This window comes from Squalius cephalus, assembly GCF_949319135.1.
Source record: "Squalius cephalus genome assembly, chromosome: 22".
In the NCBI taxonomy this organism is placed as follows: Eukaryota; Metazoa; Chordata; class Actinopteri; order Cypriniformes; family Leuciscidae; genus Squalius; species Squalius cephalus.
This window is the reverse complement of record NC_137143.1, coordinates 16,607,639-16,625,357: the sequence shown is the minus strand read 5'-3', so window position 1 is coordinate 16,625,357 and position 17,719 is coordinate 16,607,639. Positions and strand designations below refer to the sequence as shown.

General features: G+C 37.2%; 1 protein-coding gene across 7 annotated transcripts in view; it reads right to left on the bottom strand.

Annotated features, from left to right (window-relative positions):
- Window positions 1-17,719, bottom strand: part of nlgn1 (neuroligin 1) — a 299,196-nt gene that overhangs the window by 145,001 nt on the left and 136,476 nt on the right. The gene's annotated exons all lie outside the window — the stretch shown is intronic.

Below are 17,719 nucleotides of genomic sequence, written 5' to 3'. Positions count from 1 at the left end.
AAACACTCACACGCACAGACGTACAACAAACACGGATGAACTTGAGCATGCAGGAAGCGCATTTAAAATAAGCCAGCACCGAGCCAAAGGTTTCAGTTGCTCATGCAGGGGTGTGTATAGTGTATGTGTGTGTGTGTGTGTGTGTGTGAGAGAGAGAGAGGCAGGAGGATTGGGGGATGAAGCAGCTCTCTCAGCCAAAAGTCAATCTGTCCATTTAATCAGACAGCTGGGGCCAAAACTCATGACCCACACATTCTAATGGACCACACAGGGGAAGAGAGAGGGCCGTGCGCTGCATTGTGTCCATTTTATTTTGGTGAATCACTATGTTTTCTGGTCTGGGCTACGACCTTTGTAACTCCATATATTGGTTGAAAAAGACAGCTGCTGTTTTGAATAAAAAGCTTTGTTATTATTTGGGACTCTTCCACTCAGATTGTCTCTGGAAAAAAAATAAACACTGTGAATTTGCATACAAAAACTATAGCGAAACACAAGAGGTAAATGTTCAGTCCAACAAATCGGATCATTTGATGTCCTGTGTTACATGAAAAAGAAAAATGAATGGAGAAGGTGGTGAGACAAGGTGAAACATTTGATTAGATTAAAAAGTACATTCGATACCATCATAAGTGATTAGTGAATTTTTTCCAATCAAACAAAACATTGTGGCAAATTCAGTGAAAATCGAAGATAAATATCAGTTTGGGGCAAGTTGTCATATGTTTTAAATATTTCATATTTTTCTGAAATATGATTAATTGGAATATTTGTTGGACAAAACAAAAAAGTTTGTATACTTGTGTTTGCTGTTTCACTAACTTGTTTTAATGGCCATTTAATGGCAGATTCCACCCCACGTGTCCACATGTTACAATATGCAATAAATGTAACCTTCAGAAGTAGATTCAGTAATGATAACTAACAACAATAACAATTAAATTAAGGTTAAATTTAATGCATATTGTAATATATGTATTATTATTACTTTCACTGAAGTTGACCCAGACGCATACATTTCTTAGAATTAAATATAAAAATACACTTTAAGTTAGGAAAAGCATCATTGGTGACTATGAAATCATTTTAAGTGATTTTATCACCATAAGCAGCCCTGCAAAGAAAAAAGAAAATAGACAAAATCCTTGTCTGACAACACAACTTGCACAAATAATCTCACACAATAACACCACCTATAATGAAAATGACCTCAATATCCCTGTCTTGCAGCTTCACAGTTCTGCAGCTTATTACAGAGAATGATTTGTATCAGTAGATAATTGCTTTGAGAGCAGTCTTCACTATATAGGGTGGAGAATTCGAGCGCCGTCCAGACTCTAGCTGACATGAGGACCAGGGGTGAATGGAGCAAGCAGACAGGCAAAGGCAGAGATCAGGCCTGACCGAGGCCTGGCTTAGAGTTAATCTTGCCATCAGTACAAAACATGTTTGCGAAGAATGACTTTCTCTAAATCTCAAAATCCTACTATGGAAACTTAGTGTTTACATCAGATGGGCAAAAGCTGTCAAAATGAGAGAATACCGAAGAATATCGACAATAAAATGCCTTTCATTTACTGGGTGTACATTTCCTAAAGGAAATACTAGTACTCTTAAAGAGATCGCTCAGCCAAAAATGAACATTTTGTCTTCACTTACTCACCCTCAAGTTGTTCCAAACCTGCATCAACCTTCTGTTGAGGGGGGAAATACTATGGAAGTTAATATGGCCCATCAACTGTTTGGACATTCTTCAAAATATCTTCTTTAGTTTTCAGTAGAAGAAAGAAACTCATGCAGGTTTGGAACAACTTGAGGGTGAGTAAATGATGACAGAAGTTTGATTTGTCACAAAACAAAAAGGGAAGCAAAAACAATTGTAAGCAAAGGTTTTGGGCTTTGGTTATTCAAAAAGTGGAATTTGTACGTTATATTTGGTTCAAATTAATTTTAAGGCAAGGGGAGGGCAGTGCGCTCAGTATATTTTCTGGTCTTGGCTACGACCTTTGTAAATTCAGAAATTAGTTGAAAATGACAGCTTCTGTTTTGAATAAAAAGCATTATTAATATTTTGGTCTCTTCACTCAGATTTTCTTTGGGGGAAAGAAAACTGTATTTGCATACAAAAACGGTGGCTAAACACAAATATAAATATTTAGTCCGATGAATCAGGTCATTCGACCTCCCGTGTCACACTAATGAAAAAGCTACTTAGTGAACCTAATGTTTCCATCAGACAGCTAAAAGCTGTCAAAATAAGACTCCACAGAATAACACCAACTATAAAATGCCTTTCATTTGCTACATTTACATTTCTTGAAGGAAATATTAATAGTCTTAAGGGAACAAAAGTTCCCTTAAAAAGGCTTTGGGCTTTAGTTCTTCATAAAAATTGAATCTGCATGTTAAGTGTTTTGGGCCAAATTAATTTCCGAAGTTTAATACTTCAAGTTAGCGGAATGTTAGAGGAATACCAATAAAGCGGCATTCCCCGTATCTGCATTTATGTTTGAATGAAGGTTTAAAAGCTAAGTTTTCTGCAAAATGGATTCTCGTTTTTTAAAAACGCTATCAACTCCCCATGTAAAAGCCCTTCTCGTTCTGTAATAACAGGATGTCTGTATTTATATATCATCAAATCGATCCATTATGAGCCAAGCTTTTATTTAAACCGCACTGTGTCTCTGTTCTCTAGAAGCCTGGAAATGTTTCGAGGCATTTATTCCCTTCACCAGCTTGTCACTTCATCCCTGAGAGGGGTTACGGCCCCTGCTGGAACCCTCTGTGTGACCTCTACAGCTGGGTTCACCTCAGTCTCTTTCTTTCTCTTTTTTATTTCTCTTTCCACCAGGTTCCAGTCTGTTGATCAAAGGCATCAGGGTTCGCTGCAAATCCACTGTGTGACCACAGCTACTGCAAACCGATCGTGTGTCCACTACGAAGCGACGCACACAAACAGACTCCACAATCATGCGCTCTTTCCCTGTCATAACACGCTAGATTGATTTATCATCGTTCAACTGCCACTGACTCGCAAGCTCTGCCTACAAAAGCATTTCCATATCCGTCCTTACGCCCGCATCGATTGCTATTCACCTCTGACTGATAAACTGCTACTTCATGCCCGGCCACTCTTTAATGCAGTGCTCCGGTAGGATACACCCGACCGCCGGGACTCCGGGATGCTGACTGAGTAATCGATGATTGGAGGTGGACTGAGTTGAGATTGAGCCCATTGACATCTGCGTGCATTTGGAGCCATATGGAGTCACTTGTATCTGACGAGACCGTCTCAATGTCGATTCCAGTGTAAATGTTACTGAAGAGGATGGCTTAAAAGTGTATTAGTATCATGAGCCTTGACTGTGCCCTGCATGGCAGAACGCAATAAGCACTGATGAGTATAATCACACACTCAGTTGAGATCTTAGTATGATGTATGAATGCTTTGCTGGGAACACATTTAACTCGATGAGCCCGGGTAGTTTACTCACTGAAGGGCCTGGGAAAGAAGTTTTTTTGTTTTTTTTCTCCTCACTGAATAAATAATAAAGAAAATACTTTTTTTCACGTTTAAGTAGAGGAAATCTCACAAAAACATCACTATAAAAAGGAAAAAATAAGATATAGGCTGTTTGCATTTAATAAATTCCCTGAAATGTTATTTAAAACAAAATTGTGATTAGATTCTCAATGCAATTATTCATTTAAATAAAACATAATGAATAAATACATATATTATTTATGTTACAGTAATATGTAATGTTACAATATTTTTCAATTATATTATTTAAGGATTACATTTATTTACATTAATGAAAACAGGGAAATAAGTTTGTCAACTATCAGGCTTAATTTTCTTCAGAGTCTAAATTGACTACTTAATGCACGTTTAATGTTTTTGATAATGATTAATGAGTGCATATTTTAAAGAAAATAGTATGATGTATACTTTCGTGAGATTCACTCAAGACTATGTGAAATGAAAATCTCTCCACTGAAACTGTCCACAAAACAAACAAAAAAAAAACACCTTAAAAACTAGAGTAAACAAGCATATGCATGCTAGATGTCACGTACTGCTCTGAGACACAAAGGTTGAGGATCCAAATGCTGTATTTATTGAACGGTAATCCAAAGACGTAATCCAGATAACAGGCAAGGGTCATACACAAACAATCCAAACAATAACCGATCAGGGCTGAGGCAAAGAGAGAAATCCGAGGGAACGGGCAGAGAATCAAGGGAACCAGGACACGGGAGAAACAGGATTCAAACACGCTCAGAAATACAGTAGAGACACTAAACAAGACTTTGCAGAAAATGACAGAAAGAACCAGGCTTATATAGGGTGAGTAAACAAGATAATGAGACACAGGTGAATGTGATAATGGATGATGGTCTGGGCAAAGGATTATGGGGAATGGAGTCTGTGGATGTATGGTGATTGTCCGGGTTGGAGTGACCTCTGATGGTAATCCCAGGCACTCTCACTGGTGATCGTTACACTAGACAAGCTGCCCTGTTTTGCTGTTCTTCCATGAGTTGTTCTTTCAATGTTTTTGAAGGTTCTTGCTATTGATGTCATGAAACACACAAGCTTGGATTCTAGATTCTCTTTGTTTCTCATCTGTTTTCCTACAGCACAGACAGAAGAGCAGGCTGAGGACTCTCTCAAAGGAAAACATCCTCTAGCCACACTTGGGGATGTATACCAGGGCACAAAGTGATACGAGTGCTTTCCCCGATCCCTGTACAAGGATTCTCACAAATCCCGGCAAAACAAGCCCCAGGCTTGAAAACATGCATCATGTAGCTAAAAGCTTTAGCAGCCGCTCCCATATACTTGGAGAGAGAGAGAGAAAGAGAGAGAGAGAGAGAAAGAGAGAGAGAGAGAGAAAGAGAGAGAGAGAGAGTGTGTGTGTGTGTGTGTGTGTGTGTGTGTGTGTGTGTGTGTGTGTGTGTGTGTGTGTGTGTGTGTGTGTGTGTGTGTGTGTGTGAGAGAGAGAGAGAGAGAAAGATCAGTTGGTCAGAAGGTGTTCGACACTTTCCACGATTAGGGAAGTTGTGGTTTTGTACCACAACTTTTTTTTTTTTTTTTTTTTTTTTTTTTAGTAACTATTAAATTTACTATAAAGTATTATCTAACTTAAACTTAAATCTAAAAGCATAATGATTTTATTATACTTATAATTTAATTAATTTTTTAAGAAAATTTTTAGTTAAAGTTTTTAGTTGTTGTGTTTGGTCATTTGTATTATTTGTTTTGTATTTTTTTGTTAATGTTTAGAGTTTTAGTTTGAATATATATAGATATATATTTTTATATATTTTATTGTTATTTTAGAACAAGGTTCCTCAAATCCGGCCATGTCCTGCAGAGTTTAGTTCAGACCCTGATCAAAGTCATCTATCTCCAATTTTCTAGTAACACTGAAGACTTGTTCAGCTTGTTCAGTCTTCACACTGAAGACTTGTTAGCTTGTTCAGGTGTGTTTGATTAGGGTTGGAACTAAACTCTGCAGGGCAGTGGTCCTCTTGACCGGATTTGAGGAACCCTACTATTTATTAACTTAAACTAAACTATAGTGTTGTAGTACTCAAGACTGTTCTCGAGACATAATTTTTTGATGCTCTTGGTCTCGCATTTGTACTCGGCCTTGTCTCAGTCTCTGAATTTTGTCTCAAGACCGGTCAAGACCTAGTCTGGCTATCACCAGACCAAGCTCAATCTTTTAAGATTGAACAATGGTCTGGGGAGTCTGCTATGTATTTTCTACTGCACAAGAGGTGTGATCAATGGGCATAGTTCAAATCGGTACGCAATTGGATAGTCCTTCAACCAATCAGACCAACGTACTTTGCAGAGCGACGCGAAAACTCCAGGCAGGAAATGTGTAACCAAACATGTTGATCAGCAATTTGCAGAAGCAGCAATGGAATCGAGCGATTTTTGCAGAAGTTATGCAAAAAAAAACAAAAAAAACATGAAAGTTAGTGGTATTTACACCCACTCGAGCGATCTGTATGCTAAAAAGAAGCCATTGAGCATCGTCGAGAGGTTAAAAGGAATTGGACTCTGTAATTGGATTGGATTAAACCCGCCAATAGTGCGCCAGGTGGATAAGCCAGTTTGTGATTGGTTCCCGCAAATTTGTAAAGGAAGCAGCAGAGATAAATGTAAAGGTTTCCAGCATGAGCTGCAGGGCGAAATCAAATCGACGGCAGATCAGGCTGGGTCTAGTTAAGACCACAACTGCTGGGGACATTACTAAATTGCCAGTGCACTGTCTGATTTATTTGTTAACATCATTCATGTGATTGGATGTAAAGCTTCCTGCTTTAAATGCAATCAGTAACTAATTTCTAATGTGATTTATTTTGTTACGGTTGTGTCAGGTCAGAAATATATGGGGGATGTCACCAAAATTAATATATATGCCCACAAAATTGTAGATATATTTTTGAAAATAGACCTTGTATGATCTCTTAATTTTTTTTTTGTTTTTTTTATATTATAACATAATTAAGCAAAAGTCTATCACAGAACAAAGAGCACCGTTTTCACAAATATGAGTGCTATCATTATTTATATAGTTGTTATTGTAACAATTCAGATACAACTTCTGTGCCACATCTGCAATGCAAAGACGAATTTTGTTTTAAGTGTTTCATTTGATTGGTAACAGCTCTATTTAGTGTTTTATTTCTAATTGTTTTTATTGATTAAATAAAAGACATTTCTCAGGCAGTAATTGTGGATATTTTAAATTAATTAGAGGAGTGCTCGTCTGGTCTTGCTCTTGACTCGGTCCCACCCTGCCTTTGTCTCAACACACACTGGCCTTGTGTTGAGCCCTATTGCTGATTTATAATATGTATAAATGTACATATATATATAGCAGATTTGCTTTGATCGTTCTTTGTATATATATATGCATGAATGTAAATTTATACATAGCCTATTATAAATCAGCAATTTAAAAAAAAAAAAAAAAAAATTTTAATTTCAATATTGTTATATAATGTATATTGACAGAAACCTAAAATAAAAACATGCAAATCAGAATTTTACTGGCCCAAATTATAGTAACAAGGTTGCTCCAATCTCATACAAAACAAACAGAAAATCGTGTAATAATTCGTTTGACTTCCTGAGGCTGACAATCATTGCCTTCTGACATCAAAGCACCTCATTTCACTGACTATTTGTTGAAAAAAAACAAAAAACTAGAGAATTAGACCTAAAAAAAACTTTCACACCTTTTTTTATAGCCTATTCGTGGAAAGTACTAATAACAACAAAAGTGAACAAACAAAGTGAATCTGCTAAATGCAATGATGTGTTTCTGCACTGTTTATCCACCCATCCCCCTACACTGACGGCTTATATTATTGCGTTAGCAGAAGCGAAGCGGGTTTCTCTGCGAGGGATTGAGTTGTGTTTCTAGCAGGCACTGTCAGGCATGCATGGGTCGACCGTGTCAAAGAAGCATCCACCCCAGCCGCACAGCAACACTGTTCAACACGACAGCAGCATGTTGACAGTCTTTACACTTCCCCCCATTTTTCCCTGTTTCTTTCACACCGTTTTCTAATTCAGCCCAAAGACAAGGAAAAGCAGCATCAAAGTTCAATCCGTTGTCAAAATATAATTCCAACCTTCAATAACACCGCATTATGAATGATGCCTCCCCCTCCGAGACAATGAAATACATGGTGGGCGTATGACATTCCTGTACAAGAAGCCCTCGTGAACATTTGTTCCCTTCGACATGGCTGCCGTTCTGTGAAGAGTTGCCACTTGGTCACAATGAGCTGAAACTACTGACGGAAATTTCAATATCCAGGCCATGAGCGGAGGATGATTTTCTCCGAGAGCCCCCGCTGAGAGCAGGGGGGGGGGAAATCGCAGGGACCAAAATGTCACTGCGGCCTCAGATTGTGAGGTGCTGCTCATTAGAGAGGGAGAGTGACAGGACTTAAACGCAGGTAACATTTGTGAGGAAAGATTTCATTAGGAGCTGTCAAAGTCGTAACAGTCGAGATGACAAAGCTCGTAATGAGCCGGCTACCCATCAGGGAGTAAAGAGGAGTCTACAGGACAGAACTTAGACGCAACTTCCCTTCGAGGAAATGTAATGCATGCATGCTTGGCTTTAGCTGGGTATTTGTTAGATGAGCGTTGTTTATGTTAAATATACTAAGCATAATCCCCTTTATAATATATATGCAAATATATATGACTAATTTAATCCTATGCCAATAAAGCCTTCTGCTGGGATGCTCAGGCAAACCTATTGCCAACAGGGATGACGTATTTTTGTAGGCCGAAACCCAAAAACGAATTAGCATTTTAGCACTTGCTAAACCCATTGTCCTGAAGTCAATGGGTTTTTAAAATAGGTTTTTGGTTAAATAGCCTACCTGAAATAAGGACTGTGGTTATACAAGCTCAAGATATTTTCAAGAATTGTTCTATGATATAAAGTACAACAGTAATGTAATTATTTTTTTTTTTTAAGCTTTTGTTTGTCTTGAAAAAGGCGGTTTGGTAACAAGTGACTAAACGGAACTACAGAGGTACAGGTAAATCTACAGGTAAATCTACTCATGTTGTAAAAATACATATTATCAATAAGTTATGACAACATATGTTTTTACATTGCTTTAACTCATCAAAGTAATTTAAGCAATTTTCAACTTTTGTATTTCAGTTATACAAGATTCAAGATTTCAAGTCAGTTTTATGTAATTTAAGTTGAAATGACTTAAATTTTTAAGTACTGTACAATCAGCTTGGATATTTAAGGCATCAACTTTTTTTTACAGTGCACTTGTTCACTTTCAAACCCAAACTTTCAGGGGAAATGTTTTAAACTAAAGTCTGAAAGAGCTGTCAGAAGCTTAATGGTGGTGCCGTTGAAATCATGCGACCGAGGTGTAGTTCGTTTATAGCCTTCGTTTAGCTTTTTACTTCTGGTGATTGTATTTAGGCTTCAAAATTCATAAGCTTTGCACATTTGTGAAGATTATCATGACGAACAAAACGTGTAAGAATCATAATCTTTTGTTGGTTACAGATCTTAGTTAGTGCAATAATATAAAAGCCAATGGAAAAATCCTATTGGGTTTTTTGTTTGTCGAGGGAACCAGGGTGGTCAACATCCGTGATAGCCTACAAAAATACGTCATTGCTGTAGTGATCCATTAGGGTGGTATATCATGGTGGTTAAAGATAGAGTCTGCTTGGGTGTCAGGTTCAAAACGGTAATTATTGTGCCCTTGATTGTGGCATTTATCCCCAGGTTGCTCCGAAGGGATTGACCCTGTATAACATTATGGGTGCAATTGGTAATGGCAGAGTCATGGTCCATGTGGTGATAAATATTTGCTCTGTTTCATAGATGTATTTTCAAGGACAAGGCTGATCCAAACACTAGGCAGCATAATGGTGACTCATAAGATGTTGCTGCCGAAATCTAAGCCATTTGCATTTGCCAATAAGGCAAACACAGAATTAAACATTTATTACCAGGGAAATGTCGATTGTAAATATATTTTGACTACTGAAACACATTTTCATCTGATGTAGTTACATCTAATGAGAAATGCACTGCTTTACCCAATTGTATCTATTTTTGTGTTTTGAGCCATTAACTTGGTACTATGTAGTCTCTCTCAGGTGTCCTGTGTGCTGCTTGTGATTTGCCAATAATAAAGCTGTTACCAATGAAGAGAGATCCAAACCAGTCCATTATGAGGTTCCATTTAAGTCATGATGTCTTAGAAGGTGCATATAAGAGATAGTCAGACAGCTCACTATATATGTACTCTATTCTATTCTTTGTTCTTGAGAACTCTAGAGAGGAAGTGAAATGTCAAATGAACAATCACTACATGCATATTATAATATGGAGTTCTGGCTAATTTGAATCACTTATGTCAATTACTGTATTTGAGGGTCAGATTATCGTTCATACATTGTGATTAAAAATCATGTATGGTTGCAGTTCTCAATAAATGCTAATGAAAAAAACTGGAACTAAAAAAAAAAAAAAAAAAAAAAGGAATCTACATGGCAAAGCCAATTTTACTTGCATTTGGCTATTGCAGAGTCTTAATTTTGGACCCTTTTTGGTTTGTAACAGACCCATCATGCCCAGGAGCCCATAGTGTTGAAATTGTGGGGGTAGCAAACTCTTTGTGTTTTAATTTTAATAACTGTTGATCACAATACCATAAATATAATAGTATATTACTGCATATAACATATCCTGTAAGTAATGAATTTCACAAGCTTTAAACACCTTTAGCGTAAAGGTGAATCGTATCAAAATTACTTTGCCCTGGACACTTGCACAAAGATTTAATTTTGTGCTTAATTTTCTCACAATTTCGATACACTATACTGCCCTGGGAGTTGCAGTGGTCACTAAGGCTATATGCGGAAAGGATTGTCCATAGAGTCTATTGAAAGTCAAAAGTTTCAAACATTGGACTATGTCTTTCAGACAAGAGAGGTGACTTCATGCGAACTAGCCTCTGGGTGACTGATGAATATAAATTTAGAGAAAAAGGGGATAAAGTAATAAAATATCATCATACAGAATTAATTCATCATGACAGGTCCAGCGAGTCAGAAAAAAAGTGACCTAGAGTCAACAGGGAGAAAGGAGAGGGGGAAAAGGTGGCACAATTTGATTAAGGGTATTCAGATGTACCCTTGACACTCGCCTCAGAGGATTATGGGAGAATAAAGAAAGCTTGAAGGCCTTTCCTGAAAAGCTGAACGGCATTGAAGCTATTATTCATTCTATGAGCACACACAGAGAGAACACTAACACTGTCATATTCAAATTTTATATGAAGCTTCTGTCACTGAGACGGTTTGAAGTTTTCCACTGAAAAACAAATAATCTGTTCCCTACAATAAAATATCAGTGTAACCAAACCACTCTTACGCCAATAAATATCACAGAATCATTTATGACTGCATGGTCAAAGATCTCATCAGTGCTATATTACTGAATCATATTTCAGTTGCCCAACTTCACCTGTTAATGGAAGATACTGCACAGTATGCAGACTTTTTATCTTACAAATGGCATAGACCTCTCTGGCAGTTATGCGATATAGCGGAATTAATTGCGTTCTTTTGCTGTCTGGATGTTAACAGCGGGATTCCTCTGGTGCATCATAGATGGTCATCTTCAGGTTTCACTTTCTTGCTTTCTTTCTTTGTCTCACACCTCATCAAGTCTCCTACTTTAGCTATCTTGCACTTTCTGTCTGGTAGGGGGCAAATGATTGCTGATTCGAAATAGTCTATGCTGCATTTCAGCCAGTACAGATTTTCATGTTCAGAGAGAGAGAGGACGAGTAGGAGGAAAAAAAGGGAAGCAGAAGGAAGGGGGGAAATATACAGTTTGTTTGGTCATTAGGTACCACCTTTAAAGGGATAGTTCATCCAAAAATGAAAATTCTGTCATTAATTACTCACCGTCATGTAGTTCCAAACTCGTTAGACTTTCGTTCATCTTTGGAACACAAAAGAAGATATTTTTGATGAAATATGAGAGATTTCTGTCCCTCCATTTACAGCTACAGAACTACATAAAGATATTGTAAAACTAATCCATATGTGAAGAGTTTGGTTCCAAAACGCGATAAATTCATTTTGATTAATTTGAGTAAAAATGTGTTTTCTTTACCAAGAATGTGGCAAGATGAAAACCACTATTTTCTGTTTCAAACTTTCACATACCATCTTTAGGTTATAATAACAAAACAAATTCAAATCCAGATTTTGATTTTCAAAGATTTATTATAAAAACTGATTATTTTTTCCCCAAAATGCAATAAATCCATGACACTTTTTTTTCAAAATGCAATTAATCCATTGAATCAATATAAAAGTTATTTTTCATATTGAAACTGTTGAAAATACACAACAAAATAAGTTGATCCACATATGACAGCCTCTGAACTCGGTCAATGTCTTATTACAGGCACTGGACTAAAAATACATTCAGCCATCGCTAGGAAATACCTCCTGAACTTTTTTGACGGCGATCAGCTGTAAAATGGCTTGGTCCTGCTCGGTTTTCGTTGACTTTGAGTAAAACAACTGAAAGTTTTTCAAAAGATCCCCTGGGGTCAACGTGTCAGCGTGACAGAAGTTTGATGCTGTCGTGTGAGAACAAGCAACAGCCAGCATTTTTCCTCCTCTCGCGTGCCTCGTCTTCTTAATCTCCTCACGTAAATGATTAGATTTCGATGGCTTACGTTTCTTCCCTACCGCAGAAACCACCACAGGTTCATCAATGCCGTCAAAATTATAAAAGATTTTGTTTGATTGTTGATCAAAAAGTACAAAGTAGATAGGAAAAACTAGGATGCCGGGTGTATTCAGAGCGCCGCCGTTACTGTTTACAATGCGTGGAATGGTGCGCTGTGATTGGTTGAGCGGATTTATCGCATTCTGCAGAGAAAGGAGACTGGCGTTTGTCGCGGTTTGGAAAGAAAGGGAGAAAACATGACAGAATAACACGGCGGATATCGCATTTTACGTAAAATGTAAAATTGACTTTTCAATACCGACCCTATACAATACTGATTTTTGCGGAAACTCAATTTTTTTCAAAATGGCGTTTATCGCATTTTGGAACCAAACTCTTCATGTATTGAGTGGTTTAGTCCAAATTTTTCTGAAGAGACTCGATCGCTTTTTATGATGAACAGATTGAATTGCTTTTTTTCACATTTAAACATTCATCAACTCACACATCAATTGGGGTAAACGGAAGACCAAGCATGTTGACTTGACGTGCGAGAACCAATCAGGTGTATCACGCAGCACGTTTGAGCTTCTGCAAGAACCAATGAGGTTCATTCTTGTGTGTTACGCTGCACATTTGAGCTTCTGCAAAAACCAATGAGGTTCATTCTCGTGTGTTACGCTGCACATTTGAGCTTCTGCAAGAACCAATGAGGTTCATTCTCGTGTGTTACGCAGCACGTTTCAGCTTCCGCAAGAACCATTTAGGTTTGTTCTCACACGTCATGCAAGTTCGGTTGAGCTTCTATTTATGTCCACTGAACAATGTGTGAATAGTAGTCAGTAGCCTAAAGATCTGAGTTAAGTGCCATAAATGAAACCTACCTGATGCAAAATTGTGACTAATCTTATAAAGCAGCTAATTTTGGTGGAAAACTCTAAATATAGGCTAGCTATCTCATATAAATACGTTGTGGCTGAACATGCTGAAAAATAGCAACGAGGCAGTCAACTTAATAAGTGAAGTGCTATTTCCGCACAAAAGCATATCCTCTATTGACTTCCATTCGAAACAACAGTCTCTGCTCTTCTTTTTTTTTTGGTGATCTCAGAATTCCAATTCAAAGTAATCCAATTCATACACCCTACATGAAATCTGCATCCGATTAGTCCTTAATGTTCCATAAGCCGTACTGTATCCATGTAAATACCTTTTGTTTACATACATTAAAAAACACATAACTGCATATCCATGCATATGAATCACCGTTTAAACACAGGAAGACACAATTTCACATAAATATATGTTTAGAGAGTGAAAGAACGCTATCATTGTAATAATATCAATACAAATAATTTAAGAAATCCTAATTTTTAAGATTAGTTTATCTTTTTCAACGTTTCCATCTCTGTCGCCATTGACGGAAATGTCAGTCATTTGAGAGAAAACGCTTCCCCGTCATTGATGACATTTATCGAGCTTTCCATGTTTTCACTGTTATACAGTAGGGGGCGCTATTACGCATCTTCTGAAAAAGTATTGAATCTCCTGATCAAAACACGTGTGAGGAAGATGCAGAAAAAAAACGATGTAATCATATGCATATGTATCACCAGCATTAAAGTAGCATATAAATCAAATCTGACAAACGTTGTAGAATGAAATGTCGACCCAGGACGAGCTATAGGACTGTTCAAGCATTAGGGGTGTTGATGGACTCGATCTACTCCATCTATGTTTTGATCATTGTTCTGAATCCGATCTGGATGTACTGTAGTCTTTGACAAAAAACTAGATTTTCTCAGCGTTTTGCTCAAAATGTTGCTTTTTTTATGAAACTTTCCACATTCAAGAGTTGATAAAAAAGGAATGCACGAAGCTCGAATAAAGGTTTTTTTTTTTTTTTTTTTTTACTTTGACATATTGACATATTCTGGGAGCCATGAACAATTTTGTTAAAATATCAAAAACGCTGGAAGTGGCTGGCAACTATATATATATATATATATATATATATATATATAAACACATACACATAAACACTGGCGGGGAAAGAGTTAAACGACATTTACTACTGGAACTTGGATCCGAATTGGATAAAAAAGCTAGATCTTCTCAATATGCCCATGCCTCTTTGAATTTATTGTGCATTAATATCTGGTACAGATAACTACAACCGAAAAATGCAAGCGGGCTTCAAACACAGACTAGCAGCAAAGTTTAAACTGTCAGTAGTTTGAGGCAAACTGGCCCCTGATCTCATTACTGCGATACACATGGCAGCTGACATCTTTTTAGTGAACAGTGATGTGGTATATGTGTTAATAGGTTTAGAGAGCAGACAGAACATGAGCGAGACGGACAGTGTGGCTAAAAGAGCCTGGCACTGATGATTAATGCTAAGCTGGCACTATGGTGGGCCCTGCCTGTACCAACAAAAAAAAAAAAAAAAGAAAAAAGAAGATGATGAAAACACAGGCTTTTAGAAAATGCTGGCGGAAGGTTTTAATGCCTGAGGGATGTGGTTTTAGTGGGTGTTGAATGTGTGTGTATTTGTGAGGCTTGTTCAAAGAGGTTCCAGTGTGAGCGGGACAGCAAACGGGCTAATTTGCCACTGTATTATATTTCCCCATCATTTCAATTTCAAAGTGCTGCATTAGCGAGCAGCAGGGATGAAAGGAGTGAAGAGCATTCTTCGCGCCGAGGCCGCCATCAACATCCTTTAAGCCCGGCCCCTCATCAACCGCAGCATGTCAGCAGAATTATAGAGCGTCTCTCCGCACAAATGAACTCAAACGCCGCCGCTACCATCCGCGTGCGCCCAGGGGCGCCTTTGATACCAGCCAGCAAATTACAAATTTTGTTTTTAATCAATAATTCATTTTCCAGCTCTTTTTGCGTGCATGGCTAACTCACGAAGGGCCAGCAGATAAAATCGCCAGGAAAACACGCTATGTATTCAAATCCTTTCAAATGGAGTTTTCACGAATATGAAGGGGTGAAAACATCCTCTTTCTCAAGATCATTAAAATATTGTGGTCCTAAGAGAAACAAGTGGTAAAAAATATAATTATTCCACCAATGAACTACGATAGTTAGAAAAAAAAAAAAATGCAAAGAATGTATTCCAGCATGCATTGCAATTATGGGGTACTGTTATAGGATATTAATTTGTCATTTGTTATTTGCGATGTTAAAGGAGAACTCCGGTCAATTTTAACATTGAGCTAATTTTTTTGTACATTTGGAGTGCTGTCAATACAGAGAACAACGACAAAAATCGGTGTTGCCTACACCGTGTTATCCTCTTTTTAAAATTTGCACCCTGTTGACTTCAATGGGGCAAGTTTTAAACCTGCTTTTAGCCTCTTAACATCCTTGATGTGTCATTACAAGTGCACAGGTCATGTGAGTGATTCCTTCGGAGTGAACGCGGGTCAATCTGACTGCAGTAGATGTGAAAGATATGAATAAAAATGATGTTTATTCAGCCAGCGCAAATACCTGTATTTACATCCTGTTTTCGGTCGAAGTCCATAGTAATCGATTGTCGAGTTCACGCGCATAGGTTTAGTACCTATGATCACGCGCGTGAACTCGACATTCGATTACTATGGACTTCGACCGAAAACAGGATGTAAATACAGGTATTTGCGCTGGCTGAATAAACATCATTTTTATTCATATCTTTCACATCTACTGCAGTCAGATTCACCCGCGTTCACTCTGAAGGAATCACTCACATGACCTGTGCACTTGTAATGACACATCAAGGATGTTAAGAGGCTAAAAGCAGGTTTAAAACTTGCCCCATTGAAGTCAAGAGGGTGCAAATTTTAAAAAGAGGATAACACGGTGTAGGCAACACCGATTTTTGTCGTTGTTCTCTGTATTGACAGCACTCCAAATGTACAAAAAAATGAGCTCAATGTTAAAATTGACCGGAGTTCTCCTTTAAGGTCTCTCTTTTTTCACACTTACACACACACACACACGTCAAAATGATAGAGCAGATTTTGCTACAAATTTGAAATTTGCTGAACAAGAAATTGATAATTGCCTTTATGAATGTATTGGGGAAATGAGGCATTTTGCATTAACTGAATGAATAAAATCAAATTCACAAACCAAAGTAGTCTTATTTACTATTTAATTATTTTTTAAGAAAATAGTTGTGAGAATCTAAAAATGTGAATGCGCCAGGTTGCATTGATGTTTTCTCAACAATTCCCTTTATACACTGCGGCTGATTTTTTAGCAGAGGTTGTCTTACAAAAGTTGAATAAATGTAAATCAATCATTCTATATACTTATATTCGGGGGGGGGGGGAAATAGATTAATATCGCTCAATCAACTTTGATGGCTTCATAGAGAACAAGAGTTTCTGTCACGTTTGAGAATGGCAGCGTTTTGTCAAAACCCTCTCCCTCTCCGAATTAAATTTTGCTTTATCAAAACAATATTTAAAATCATGATCATCTTAAAAGACAGGCAATTTCCCAGGCAACTAAAATGAATAAGTAGGAACAGAAGGTTATTAGTGAACTTTCATTTTTTTCCAGAGAGACAAGTGAATTAGTAAAAGAGTAAAATTCTCTGAGGTGATTTTGATCTGAATCATTTGCTGGTCAGTTAAAAGAAAAGAAAAGAACACGGGACCGTGAGTTTAACGGATGTCTCTGTCTGTGAAGTCAGAAATCCATTCCATCTAAAAGTTTTGACAAAATGACAAAGTGCAACAGCCAGATTTCTCCCATGTAGGAGCTGAAGACTGTAAAAACAAGTCCACGAAAAAGCGAAGAAAAATCAAAGCGAATTGATAGCACCTGTAGTGAAGTTTCCATGCATGTTTTGCAAAGCTCAAGCAGCTCAACAACTGATCAATGAGAACCTCTAGAGATTGGTTTCTGTGCTGAGATGGGCACCTCAGTCTCTCTGAATGATCTTTCTCTGCTTGGGGTCAATGTGAAGCTCTTTCGGTTTATGTAGACCAGACATTTACTAATTTGCCAACTTCAGAACATTGTGAGCTTTCTCTAACCAGACCTATCTAATCAGCTCTTATATAAATTATCAAATAAATTGTTAAAATTCTGAGAGTAAGTATAACAATTAGGGCTGTCAAACGATTAATCGCGATTAATCGCATCCAAAATAAAAGTTTGTTTTTACATAATACATGTGTGCGTATGGTGTATAATTATTTTCTATATATAAATACACACACATGCATGTATATATTTAAGAAATATTTGCATGTATATACTGTGTATATATATTTATATTATATATAATTTATATTATATATAAATATTTTATATATAAATAACAATTTTTTTTAAATATATACATGCATGTGTGTGTATTTATATATAGAAAATAATTATACACCATACACACACATATATTATGTAAAAACAAACTTTTATTTTGGATG